This window comes from Solanum lycopersicum, chromosome 12, assembly GCF_036512215.1.
Source record: "Solanum lycopersicum chromosome 12, SLM_r2.1".
In the NCBI taxonomy this organism is placed as follows: domain Eukaryota; kingdom Viridiplantae; phylum Streptophyta; class Magnoliopsida; order Solanales; family Solanaceae; genus Solanum; species Solanum lycopersicum.
Genome location: NC_090811.1, coordinates 51,224,657 through 51,239,514, shown reverse-complemented (window position 1 = coordinate 51,239,514; position 14,858 = coordinate 51,224,657). Strand labels below are relative to the sequence as shown.

General features: G+C 35.5%; 1 pseudogene; it reads right to left on the bottom strand.

Annotated features, from left to right (window-relative positions):
* Nucleotides 1–12,889: 12,889 nt before the first annotated feature.
* LOC101261204 (protein PELPK1-like) lies at nt 12,890–14,630 on the bottom strand (annotated as a pseudogene).
* Nucleotides 14,631–14,858: the final 228 nt, after the last annotated feature.

Genomic DNA, 14,858 nt, shown 5'->3' with positions numbered 1-14,858 from the left:
TTGTTTTAGCTTTTTAGAATACTCTTAGATTAGTAATTTGAAGTAGATGTTCTTATGATGATGACTTCCAGATTTTGGGGATAATAATAGTTATTGATTTTATTAATGAGTTTAAGTCTTCCGCATTACTTTCTGTTGATATTATATTCAAATGTTAAGGTTTAGATTGGTTGGTTCGCTCACATAGGAGGGTAAGTGTGGGTGCCAGTCGCGGCTCATTTTTGGGTCATGACAAACTTGGTATCAGAGCATTAGGTTCGTTGGTCTCATCACACAAGAACTAGTCTAGTAGAGTCTTAAGGAACGGTAGGGGGATGCCTTTACTTTTCTTTGAGAGTCTATAAGACTTTAGGAAAATCCCATTCTTTTTTTCTTTCTTTCGTGCTATTACTTGGGTCCAATTGGTATCTAGGTGATACAAATTGGTATCTGACCATCTTCACTCTATTTCACAGATGGTTAGAACTAGAGCAACAACCGCGCCAACATCAACATCGGCAAGACAAGAAGTGTCTGAGCCAGCCACTGGGGCTGTAGCTCGAGGAAGAGTAACGGCAAGAGGCCGTGGTAGAGGTCGTGGGAATACGTCCTCTAGAGGAAGAGGACGAGCACCTAGCCCGTCTGATACTAGGGCGGTGACTCCTCCACCGACTGAGGAAGTGGTAAGAGAGGGTGAGGAAGGGGATAATGAACAAGTTCAAAATGAGGAATTGCCACCCCAACCTACCCCCGAGATGATCAATCAGGTTCTCGCTTATCTTAGTGGGTTGTCTGATCAGGGTCAGGCCCCTCCAGTGTTTTCTGCACAAACACCTCCGGTTTCAGAGGTACAACATGGAGCCACTATGGCTCCTCGTATGGATGCCTCATTGGACATAGGCACGTTTCCACGTCTAACTACTGGGCCTATAATGACAAATGATCAGCATGAACTTTTCAGTAAGTTCTTGAAATTGAAACCTCCAGTCTTCAAGGGTGCTGAATCTGAGGATGCTTACGATTTTCTGGTTGACTGTCATGAGCTACTACACAAGATGGGTATAGTAGAACGGTTTGATGTTGAGTTCGTGAGTTATCAGTTTCAAGGGAACGCCAAAATGTGGTGGCGGTCACATGTTGAGTGTCAACCAACAGAGGCACCACCCATGACTTGGGCCTCATTCTCTAGCTTGTTTATGGAGAAGTATATCCCCCGGACTTTGAGGGATAGGAAAAGGGATGAGTTCTTGAGACTAGAGCAAGGTAGGATGTCGGTCAATGCATATGAGGCTAAGTTTCGTGCACTATCCAGATATGCCACTCAACTTTGTTTCAGTCCACAAGAGCGGATTTGTCGTTTTGTGAAGGGGTTGAGGTCAGAGTTGCGGATTTCATCCTTACAGGTAGCGGCTACGGCAAAATCCTTCCAAGAAGTGGTAGATTTCGTGGTAGAGGTGGAAGGAGTGAAGCCAGATGAATTCACCCTGGCATCGACATCAAAGAGGTTTCGAAAGGGAGGTGAGTTTAATGGTTCTTACTCTAGAGGACAGGGTTTCGGAGGTTACTCAGTTCGACCCATTCAGTCTTCACTACAGACTGTAGTTGGGGGTCCACCTCAGACCGGTCAACACTTCTATGAGAGACCTATGCTTGACTCCAGAGAGTGTTATGGATGTGGGGAGACTGGACATATTAGGAGGAATTGTCCAAAACAGAGTTATAGACCCCCAATAGCTAGAGGTAGAGGTGGTCATGGAAGAGGCCGTTATTCTGGAGGACGTGGTGGTCGAGGTAATGGTGGTCACCAAAACGGCCGGGGTGATGGGCAAACTGGAGCCACTACATCACAACATGGTAGGGGCAACAGACAAACAAACGAGAGGGCCCATTGTTACGCTTTCCCTGGGCGGTCAGAAGCGGAGACATCAGATGCTGTCATCACAGGTAATCTTTTGGTTTGTGATTGCATGACTTTTGTATTGTTTGACCCTGGCTCTACATTTTCATATGTATCTTTTGCATTTGCTAATGGTCTAAATTTACATTGTGAATTACTTGATATGCCTATTCGTGTTTGTACTCCGGTGGGTGAGTCTTTGGTAGTTGAAAAGGTATATAGGTCTTGTTTGGTGAACTTTGTGGGGAGCAACACTTATGTAGATTTGGTTATCTTAGAAATGGTTGATTTTGATGTAATTCTGGGTATGACTTGGCTTTCTCCGCAATTTGCGATCTTGAATTGTAATGCTAAAACGGTGACGTTAGCCAAGCCTGGGAAAAATCCGTTAGTGTGGGAGGGTGACTACACTTCCAATCCGGTGCGTATCATCTCCTTTTTTTGTGCTAAGAAAATGGTTAGTAAAGGGTGTTTAGCTTTCTTGGCACATCTCAAGGATAACACTACCCAAGTACCTTCGATTGAGTCGGTCTCGATAGTTCATGAGTTTTTGGATGTATTCCCTGCAGATCTTCCTGGTATGCCACCAGATAGGGATATTGACTTCTATATTGATCTTGAACCAGGTACTCGCCCCATTTCTATACCCCCTTATAGAATGGCTCCCGCGGAGTTAAGAGAGTTAAAAGCCCAACTTCAAGAGTTGTTGAACAAAGGTTTCATTAGACCAAGTGCATCTCCTTGGGGTGCTCCGGTTTTATTTGTGAAGAAGAAGGATGGGAGTTTTCGGATGTGCATAGACTACCGACAGTTGAACAAGGTAACCATAAAGAACAAGTATCCTCTTCCTCGCATTGATGACTCGTTCGATCAGTTACAAGGTGCTTGTGTCTTCTCTATGATTGACTTGAGATCCGGTTATCATCAATTGAAGATACGGGCAACGGATGTGCCAAAGACTGATTTTAGAACCAGGTACGGGCATTACGAATTTGTAGTGATGTCCTTTGGTCTTACAAATGCCCCTGCCGCGTTCATGAGCTTGATGAACGAGATTTTTAAGCCATATTTGGATCTCTTTGTGATCGTATTTATTGATGATATACTGATATACTCTAAAAGTAAGGAGGAACAAGAGGAGCATTTGAGAATGGTATTGGAAATGTTGAGGGAGAAAAAGTTTTATGCCAAGTTCTCTAAGTGTGAGTTTTGGCTAGATGCAGTGTCCTTCTTGGGGCACGTGGTTTCTAAGGATGGAGTGATGGTGGATCCTTCTAAGATTGAGACAGTGAGGAATTGGGTAAGACCTACTAATGTGTTAGAAATAAGGAGCTTTGTTGGGTTAGCTAGCTACTACCGCCGATTTGTCAAGGGATTCTCTTCTATTGCCTCCCAACTGACGAACTTGACTAAGCAAAATGTTCCATTTGTATGGTCGGATGAGTGTGAGGAAATCTTTCAGAAGCTCAAAACTCTGTTGACTACTGCACCAATTCTCACCTTGCCAGTGGAAGGTAAGAATTTCATTGTCTATTGTGATGCATCCTATTCGGGTTTGGGTGCAGTACTAATGCAAGAGAAGAATGTGATTGTTTATGCTTCAAGACAATTAAAAGTGCATGAACGTAACTATCCAACTCATGATTTGGAATTGGCCGCGGTAGTGTTTGCATTAAAGCAATGGAGACACTATTTATATGGGGTTAAGTGTGAGGTCTATACGGATCATCGTAGCCTACAGTATGTCTTTACTCAGAAAGATTTGAACTTGAGACAGAGGAGATGGATGGAACTGCTGAAGGACTACGACATCACTATTTTGTATCATCCGGGGAAGGCGAATGTTGTAGCGGATGCTTTAAGTAGAAAGGCGGGAAGCATGGGAAGTCTAGCTCACTTGCAAGCTTCTAGACGCCCATTGGCTAGAGAGGTTCAGACTCTAGCTAACGACTTGATGAGATTAGAAGTAAATGAGAAGGGAGGATTGTTGGCTTGTGTGGAGGCAAGATCTTCCTTTCTTGACAAGATTAAGGGAAGACATTTTGATGATGAGAAACTGCGCAGAATCCAAGATAAGGTATTGCGAGGAGAGGCTAAGGAAGCACAAATCGATGAGGAAGGTGTTTTGAGGATCAAGGGAAGGGTATGCGTACCCCGCGTCGATGATTTGATCAACACTATTCTGACAGAGGCTCATAGTTCAAGGTATTCTATACATCCTGGTGCAACCAAGATGTATCGTGACCTAAAGTAACACTTTTGGTGGAGTAGAATGAAGCGTGATATTGTTGATTTTATTGCCAAATGTCCAAACTGTCAACAAGTAAAGTATGAACACCAAAGGCCCAGAGGAACACTTCAGAGAATACCCATTCCGAAATGGAAATGGGAGAGAATCGCAATGGACTTCGTGGTTGGTCTTCCGAAGACGATGGGTAAGTACGACTCTATTTGGGTGATTGTTGATAGGTTAACTAAGTCCGCTCATTTTATTCCGGTTAAGGTGACTTACAATGCCGAGAAGTTAGCCAAGATCTATATCTCAGAAATCGTTCGATTGCATGGGGTTCCACTATCCATCATATCAGATAGAGGAACGCAGTTTACTTCTAAGTTTTGAAAAACATTGCATGCGGAATTGGGTACTAGGCTAGACCTTAGTACCGCGTTCCATCCTCAGACCGATGGTTAGTCTGAGCGAACGATTCAAGTGTTGGAGGATATGTTTCGTGCGTGTGTGATAGAATTTGGTGGCCATTGGGATAACTTCTTACCCTTAGCGGAGTTTTCATACAATAATAGCTATCACTAAAGCATTGATATGGCTCCATTTGAAGCATTGTATGGTAGGAGATGTAGGTCCCCCATTGGTTGGTTTGATGCATTTGAGGTTAGACCTTGGGGTACTGACCTTCTGAGAGAATCGTTAGATAAAGTGAAATCTATTCAAGAAAAGCTGTTAGCGGCTCAAAGTAGACAGAAAGAGTATGCAGATCGAAAGGTTAGGGACTTGGAGTTCATGGAGGGTGAACAAGTCTTGCTGAAAGTTTCACCCATGAAAGGGGTGATGCGGTTTGGTAAGCGAGGTAAACTTAGCCCAAGGTATATTGGTCCATTTGAAGTACTTAAGCGAGTAGGGGAGGTGGTTTATGAGTTAGCCTTGCCTCCAGGGCTGTCCGGAGTGCATCCGGTGTTCCATGTGTCGATGTTGAAAAGATACCATGGGGATGGAAACTACATTATCCGTTGGGATTCAGTTTTGCTTGATGAGACTTGTCTTATGAGGAGGAACCTGTTGCCATTCTAGATAGAGAAATTCGAAAGTTGAGATCAAGGGAGATTGCATCCATCAAAGTTCAATGGAAGAATCGACCCGTTGAAGAAGCCACTTGGGAGAAGGAGGAAGATATGCGAGAAAGATACCCACATCTATTTACAGATTCAGGTACTCCTTTTCGCCCTTGTTTTCCTTCTTATGATCGTTTGGGGACGAACGATGGGTAAATTGGTATCTATTGTAACGACCTGTTTAGTTGTTTTGAACAGCAGATTTTATTTCTGGAAAAACAGGCTAAGGCGACGGACCCCACGATGGACCGTCATGGGCACGACGAACCATCGCAGGGTCTCGTTTCAAAATACTTAGAAAATCTGAAATTGGGTACTGAAAATCGACTCTCTGAACTTCGTAACGGAATGGCAGGACGGACCATCACAGGTGTGACGGACCGTCACAGACTCTTTAGAGAAATTCAGTCTGTGAACTCTGTGACGGGGCAGCAGGACGGACCGTCGCAGGCGCGATGGGCCGTCACAGACTGCGAAATCCCAGTCTGGGTCGGATTTCTTTTAATGTTTTAAGGGACGTTTTTGGACTATTCCTGCTATAATTACATATTTCGTGGGTTTATATTAATAACTCAATTTCTTGGGGGATAAAAGAGGTAACCTTGAGTTAAATTGTGAGTTATTATTGACATCTTTTACACTTAATTACATGTTAATTAGGGTAAAAGAAAGTGGGTTTGAATAAGAAAAGAATAGAAAGAACAGAGGAGAAAGAGAGAAACGATCGAGAGAGGGAGAAAACGAAGAGGATAGCCAAGATCTTGAGAAAATTTGCTTGCTTGATCACTAGTCTTCGGTGGAGGTAGGTTATGGTTTCTCTTACGATATTCGTAGTAAACTCTTAATAGAGAATGATATGTATTGATAATATTGTAAACCCTGCTATGTGTTTAATTGTATGCTTGCATGAATGTAATTATATAATTATGATTATATAAGCATGATGAAGTTATTGAATCCCAAATCTTGCAAAATCCTAATCTCTTTGTTAATAATGAGGCCTTGGTATAAAAGAAGGCGTGATGAACTAAAATAATGGGATTGATGATGCCTTAGTAAGAAAGAAGGCTTGATGAATTGATTGAAGGAGATTAGGGGATCGGGTGTCACGAACCGACACATAGTATTAGGGGATCGGGTGTCACGAACCGACACGTAGATTTAGGGGATCGGGTGTCATGAACCGACACGTAGAATTAGGGGATCGAGTGTCACGAACCGATACGTAGAATTAGGGGATCAGGTGTCACGAACCGACACGTAGATTTAGGAGATCGGATGTCACGAACCGACACGTAGATTTAGGGGATCGGAGTGTCACGTTCCGACACATAGTAGTAAGGGATCGGAGTGTCACGTACCGACACAAGAGGATTAATGAATATGAGGGAGCAGAGTGTCACGTGCCGACACAAGAGAAATAAAGATAATGAATCTTGAAAGATGTTAATATACTCAATCTAATGAACATAATTCCCAAATGAGTATGGTATTGAGGCTTGAGTCCTCATGTGTGCATTGACGGTAATTGTTAATGATATAGTACTTGCTGTTGCTACTTGTTGAGTATCATAGTTGATTTTATGATATTACTTGGTATATATATTAATCTCTATTTTGAGTTGGCCGATGATATCTACTCAGTACCCGTGTTTTGTACTGACCCCTACTTTTATGTTTTCTTCTTGTTTATTTGTGGAGTGCAACAAACGTGCCGTCATCTTCGACTCAACAGTAATTCTAGCCAGTCTTCATTACTCCGGATATCAGGGTGAGCTAATGCTTCTAGCTTGGACTGGATCTTCCTCTTCATGTCTTGATGCCTTGAAGTTCCGGCATGGACTAGCTTTTATGTATTTTTTTTTAGCTTCTTAGAAACTCTTAGATTTAGTAACTTGAAGTAGATGTTCTTGTGATGATGACTTCCAGATTTTGGGAAATAATAGTTATTGAATTGGTTTTTATTAATGAGTTTAAGTCTTCCGCATTACTTTATGTTGATATTACATTGAAATGTTAAGGTTTAGATTGGTTGGTTCGCTCACATAGGAGGGTAAGTGTGGGTGCCAGTCGCGGCTCGGTTTTGGAGCGTGACAACAATATAATAAAAAGAATAATCTTGAGTTACATAGAGAGAACTCACCATAATCACAAGAAAATACATGAAAATAGAAATACTAAATTAGTGCAAAATTTTTAAACTCTTTTCCGGCACCCCTTTTGACAAACTAATCAAAAGTCAGAGAGTCTTCTTCATCAACTTATGCTAAAAGATTAAGATAATCCTATAATAATAATATCAAGATTAGCATTGAAATGAATAATCTTGAGTTGGAGTTCCATGATACAAAATACTATGAACTAATAGATATGTAATTTGAAAAATATCGTAAAATATCTTAAATATTGTAATTTAATAATTGAGGGTTATAAAATTTTAAAATTGAATGAATTAATGATATTATTAAAAGTAGAAGTCTAATTGTATAAGTTATGAATATGAAACCTTAAAAACAAATAAGAGAGAATAATATACAAATAAAAATAAATAAAGGAGATAAAAGAAATAGTTTTATATTATATATAACGATAATTTTTTTTGATTGAATAAGTAAAGAAACATTCTCAACAAAATCATAATGTGTATTTGAATCGGAATGAAAATAAATGATGTCAATAAAAGTAGCAATTCAAAAAATGATTCTGTATTATCGCCTTAAATTTGAAAAGTGGGTGTATTTTTTTTAAAAAAGATTTGATTTTAAGATGAGATATGATAGAGGAGACCTGATGTTAGTGGACTGAGTTTTAAATGATTTTTTGGGCTGCACGTTTTGGGCTACAATTGAGCAAGTAATTTCCTACTTTAGTGTGATGTTTTTACTCATTTATGTATTTATTTTGAGGTAAAAAGAATAAAAAATAATTTTAAAAATGATCAAAAAATAAAAAATTACATGGAATCATATGATGTAAAGTTTGTTAATGAGAAAGAAATGAAATATAATTAATATACATTAAAAAATATTTTATAGAAAATATTAGAATAATAAAAAAAAAAGAAGAAGAAATTAAGAAGTAATGAACTTGTAATTACATTATGTATTTTAACTACAATTCAAACTCACCCCTATGAATTGAGGAGTGGAATTACCTCCTTTCAATTACACCAAGCTACATGTTGGCCAAGTAATTACATGGTCAATCAAGCATGTCAGACAATGTAATTATACTCAATTACATTATATCCAATTAACAACGTGACTTACCAAATAGGCCTAAAGGACTTGTTTGAAAAGTCATATGTAATTGATTGTAATTATACTCTTTAACGTGTTCGCTAGATCAAGTGATTACTTGACAAAAGAAGAATTGAGTGCAATTGAAGGGTAGTAATTATATTCCTCAATTCCTAAGTGAGGGTTATGAATTAGGTGTCATAACATGTAATTATATGAACTTTTTAAAATTCTTCGCTTTGTTTTATTTGTATTTCTATTATTCGTTTTTATTTTTTTATTTATATTATTTTTTAGAAAAACTAATTTTTTTATTCTAATATTTTCTACTTTTTTATTTTATTATTATTTATGTTTCTATTCCTTCTCATTCTGAATCTTTACTTTTTCATGATATTTTATTCTAACTTTTTATATTATGTATTTATTATTTATATGTTTTTTTATCAGCATAATTTTGTAAGTATTCTAATTTTTAAAAGTAGAATTCATTGTTTAAAAAAATTATAAACTTATATTTTTCTTTTTAGAAAAAAAATCATATTTATATACGTTACGTAGAAATTTAACATAAGAATATTGTGTAAATTTTTATTGTTATTGTTGTTGTTGTTGTTCCTGTTGTTATTGTTATTGTTGTTTTGTTTTTGTTGTTTTTTATGTTGTTGTTGTTGTTGTTGTTGTTGTTATATAATATTTATTGTTGTAGGATTATAAGTATAGTTAACTTAGGACTTTATAATTCTCTCCTTATATAAAGAGTATGTACTTAACACAAAATCATCAACAATGAAGGAGGCCATGTGATGCAATGCAATATGATACCATGAAATGAAATGCCTTAGAATACCAAGTACTCTCTCATCCGTATATGCATGATACTCCTCGGAAATACATCGAGAGTTCATGACCCATGGGGGACTCGCGAGGTCTATATACCGACACAGACGATCTCCACGTGTTTGTGCAAACGATCTCAACACACTCTCATATGATCAAATAATTTTCGTACGGACGGTCTCCACATGTCCAAATTATAATCTTAACACCTCACCATCCCAGCATGAACGGTCTCCACGTGTCTAACTTATACTCAATCTTATGTCAATGCATGTACACAATATTATTTCAATAAATGGGATGATGATGAATCTCAATCAATAAAATATCAACATAATACATAACCACCTCAATTATTACAAATATATGGGTTTAAATAAGAAACACAATCACACAAGGAATTCAATTCAATGATATATCAGCTAATGTCCATATACTTTGGCATTCTCATATTACAATCCACCTACTATAGTAATAAAACTTTCCCTTCATTACATCGGTACTCGTACCATTCTCAACACATCACACACAAATAATTAACCATATTACCTTTTATTACCCTTTTCATCATTAGAATTGATCAAGGTGGGCAAGAAGTCTCATTACTCCCAAACACATAACACAAGGAAATACATAAATTTCATACACTTTATAAGAATTTAGAAATCCACCTGCCTCAAATAGTGGAACAATCATTCCGGAACTTGAGCCTTGCCCTTTCGTTGGACTTCTAAATAAATGCAATCTATTTAAATATGTAATCACCATAAGATTCAAAACTAACAGCACACATATGTTATGTGCAGCTTAGACCCAAAAACTCATTCAAATATATAATCAAGTTCCTAATCTTGATGTCAATTAATATGTCAACTCTCATATTTTTGAATTTTAAGTCTAGGATTTAGTTCAAATTCCTCAAATATTATATATATAATAAATAATATTCACATAATATTTATATCTAATACTTAATTATCTATCACAATATATCAAAAACTTAATTTATCTTAATTATAGAAAAAAAAATCTGAAATAAAACTCAAAGTTACAAATAAATAAGGGTATCAATTCGCTGGAAACCAACAATTACCCAAACTCAATTCACACACCTTAAAATCGTCAATATCCTCTCAAGCCATCCTTACTCTAACCAATAACCTCAAACCTTATCCATCATTAGCCAATAATGGCCTAACAATCGTCTCCTGAAACTTTCAAAAGAACGTACTTCCAAATTTTCCTTTCTAATTCATTATGTAATGATTACCTAACAATTTCCATATAATATATAACCCACAACTCCATTTTACAGTTCCTCGCTTATGTCAGAGAACGTGGCACCAATATATATATAATTTATAAATTTATCACACAATTCAATAAAATAATAATAATCTAATTATAGTCGAGTTCGGAGCCTAAAGGTACAAAATATTAGCAAAAATTTCAAAATGGTATATTAAATTTAATATTAACCAAAAGGGTAAAATCGCTGCACAAATAGGGACTTACCCCACCAGAAAAAGCAAAATCGCTGTAGAGGCAACGATTTTGCAAAATCTATTTTTTTCTTTAAAAAAATTAAACTGCTGCTTATAAAAAAAAAATTCCCAACAGCGATTTCTTCAAAAAAAAAAAAAAATCGCTGCAGGGGCAGCGATTTCTTCAAAAAAAATTAACTTTTTTTGAAATCGCTGCCCCTGCAGCGATTTCTTAATTTTTTTTTTTTAAAAAAAATTGTGAAGAAATCGCTTCTCCTAGCAGCGATTTCTTTTTTTTTTTTAATTTTTTATTTTGAAATCGCTGCTGGGGCAGCGATTTTGCAAAAAAAAAAATCTATAAATCGCTGTTGGGGCAGCGATTTTATTTTTTATTTTAAAAAAAAAAGATTTTGCAAAATCAATGCAGAGGCATCGATTTTTCTTTTTCCGGTGGGGTAAGTCGTTGTTGGTGCAATGATTTTATCCTTCTGGTTAAAATAAAATTTTATATACCGTTTTAAAATTTTTGTTAATATTTTGTACCTTTTAGACTCCGGACTCAATCTAATTATGTCATATCATAATACTCTATTAATGTAGGCATATCCGACGATGCTCTTTTCTTAAAACAATTAAGTATTAAACTGATAAACCCTATTACTTGTTTTAATAAATAGGCCAAGTTGAATATGATATTAAGGAAATTATGGACTTAGTCATTGACCACACCAATAAAAATTAATTATTTTATAAATATTCTTCAAGTAAATAGCTTTAGTTTTTGAATAGTTCAAAAATTTCCAAACATACTTTATCAATTGATCAGAAATAAATAACTCGAGATAACTATCGAGAGATAAAACATTAATTTTATAGAAATTTGCAAGTTAGCATTTTGGGTCATTACAGAAGAGAAATATCAAATGGAGGAACTAGGAATTTGAATGCTATCAAATAATCCAAACATATGAAAGATTTTCCCTTTTTTTTTTTTTGGTGAATGCTATCCCAATTTGATTGACTTACCTTTTTTTAAAAAATTAACTCCAGTCTTTTATTGACTTCCAAGAATATTGTTCTTGTTACCTTTTCTTGGTACATTGAATATTTGATTAAATAAAAATATTTTTGAAGTTTGAAATATATATGTTGTTGGCCTAATAAATATTGATCCATTATTTATAATAATTTTTGATTCTTTGAGCACGACTTAGAATTCTCATCATTATATATATTTTACATCACAAAGTGTGATAATATATTGCAAGCTATTATTTCAAATATCATTTACTTAATTTTATTTTTGGTTTACTATATAGTATTTAGACAGACCATGGCTAAATTCATTTAAACTGCTAGAAAATTCACATTAATCGCGGCTAATTAAATTCACCTATCAACCATGATTAAATGTTTTTATATTTGAAATAGAAATTTACACCAAAGCTAAAGTATTTTTATTAATATGTTATCAGATCAAAATGATTTACAACTTGACAATGATGATGTAATAAATCAAATGAGCTCAAAAATTTGAAAGGAAGGGCATTGTTATGGAAATTTGACACAAATGTTGAAAGTTAGTTACATCACATTCTTAAGTTTTTTTCAAATTATAAAAATACGTGAAAAACTGGTGTAATCTTAGTACATCTCAAAATGTCTTGATATATTACATTTTTATTTCAGATACATTTCTCAATGTCCCGATACATCGCGTCTTCATTTTAGATACATCACTCAATATTCTGAAATATCATCAAAACTGATGTATCCAATTGATATATCACTTATAAAGTGATGTATCCGAAAATATGAGATAGTAGAAGTTTTTATAATTTTTTTCAAATGGTAGAAATTTTTTTATAATACGGTAAAATAAATTTTGTATTTAAGTAACTTTTCCTAATCTTATACGGTATAATGTAACTCAATGAAACGTACAAATATTGTTATCTTCTTTCTTTATTTTGCTTGTTGTTTTGGTAAACATAAATGCCGGCCACTCTACTCTTGGCATTGGAATCACTAAGTCGTCATTGATGTCTGTTATTTGCTATTAAATTTATGAGAAATTAATTGACAATTTCTGGAAGAGTAGGTGAATCGATAAATATAAACTTCCAATAACATTTATAAAAACCTGTATATAATATACATAAATCTCTGGATACATTCAAGATAGAATTTAAATGACAAACAATTGCAACTCGAACTAGGAAAGAAAAGAAGACAAATAAAGAATTACAATTTTTGATAGGCATTAATATCATGCCTTTGGACTCATAATATGAGGAGAATCCTATGGGTTATATATGTTGCATTGGAGAAAGACTTCATTGAAACATATTGATCATGAAAGATGAAATTTTAGTAATATGGAGGTGGCGGTGACGGAGAAGGTGATGGTTTCTTGAAGTAGTCAGTTTTTGGAAAAGACGGTACTTAGTATTCTTGTTTAGGAACTGAGGGTATCTCTGAAACAATTGTTACCTTCTTGTAGTTATTCTGGAATTGATGGTGTCTTGTAGTCATTATTTGGTAAAGAAGACATCTTGTATTCTTGTTTAGGTATTGTGGGAACCTTGTAGTTATTATCTATTGAAACTGATGGCACCTTCTTATAGTTATCTTCTGAAACTGATGGCTTCTTGTAGTATTCATTGTTAGACAAAGAAGGCACCTTATATTCCTGTTTAGGCAGTGAGGCTACCTCTAAAACAAATGACACCTTCTTATAGTTATCTTTTGGAGCTGATGGCTTCTTGTAGTAGTCATTCTTTGGCAAAGAAGGCACCTTGTATTAATGTTTAGGCATTGAGGGTACCTCTGGAATAGTTGGCACCTTCCTATAGTTATCTTCAGATGGCTTCTTGTAGTAGTCATTCTTTGACAAATAAGGCACCTTGTGTTCCTTTTTAGGCATTAATGGTACCTCAGGAACATATGACACCTTCTTGTAGTTATCTTCAGGAACTGAAGCTTTCTCGTAGTAATCTTTTTTTCGCAAAGATGGCACCTTGTATTCTAGTTTAGGCACTGAGGGAATCTCTGGAACAGTTGGTTTCTTGTAGTCATTTTTTGGTAAAGAAGGCATCGTGTATTCCTCTTTAGATACTAAGGGTTCCTTGTAGTTGTTATATTTTGAAATTGATGACACCTTCTTATAATTAAATTTTGTAACTGATGGCTTCTGGGAGAAGTCATTCTTTGGTAAAGAAGACGCCTTATATTCCTCTTTAGGCATTAAGGGTACTTTTAGAACCGATGACATTTCTTATAGTTATTTTCTGATACTGATGGCTTCTTGTAGTAGTCATTCTTTGACAAAGAAGGTTCCTTGTATTCCTCTTTAGGCATTGAGAGAATCTTGTAGTCTTCCCTTTTAGCTACTGTGGTTGGTGCTTTATTGTGTGTTGAATCTGATGACTCATAAGAATAAGGTGAATATGCCATAGTGCATGTGGCAATCAAGAAAAATGTTAAAGCACAAACAAATTGAGGCCATTGCTTCTTCATTTGGCTTCCCATCGAGAATATTTGTATTTTAATGTTAGATGGTTAGATTTTTCTTTTTTCTTGTGTTTTAAAATGGAGAAGAAATAGGTGTTTATATAGAGCTTAACTATGATGTAGATTTGGATACTCTCAAAATAATATAAACAGATAAGAGATTTTCCTTTTTCTTTGGTTAATTCTGTCCCACTAAGGTGTTGAGACAATGGAAGCCATGAACAATTTTTGTTGGTTAGTTGAACCAAGTCCAAACATTTCTTGACTTCCAAGAATGTTTTTTTTCTTCTTTTGTTGGTACATTGAACAAATAATATGTTGTTAGGTCTAACAAATTTAATTCATTATTTATGTCATGAGAATTAGTTGAGTGGAAAGTAATATGTACTTAGATTGATACTTTGGGCACTACTTAAAATTCACATCATTGGACCATACATCATACATACTTTACAATACCAAGAAACACAATATATTGGAAGGTATTATATTACTAATATATATCACATATTTAATTATATGTCTGGTTTAACTATTTGGTATTTAGATAAATCTCCG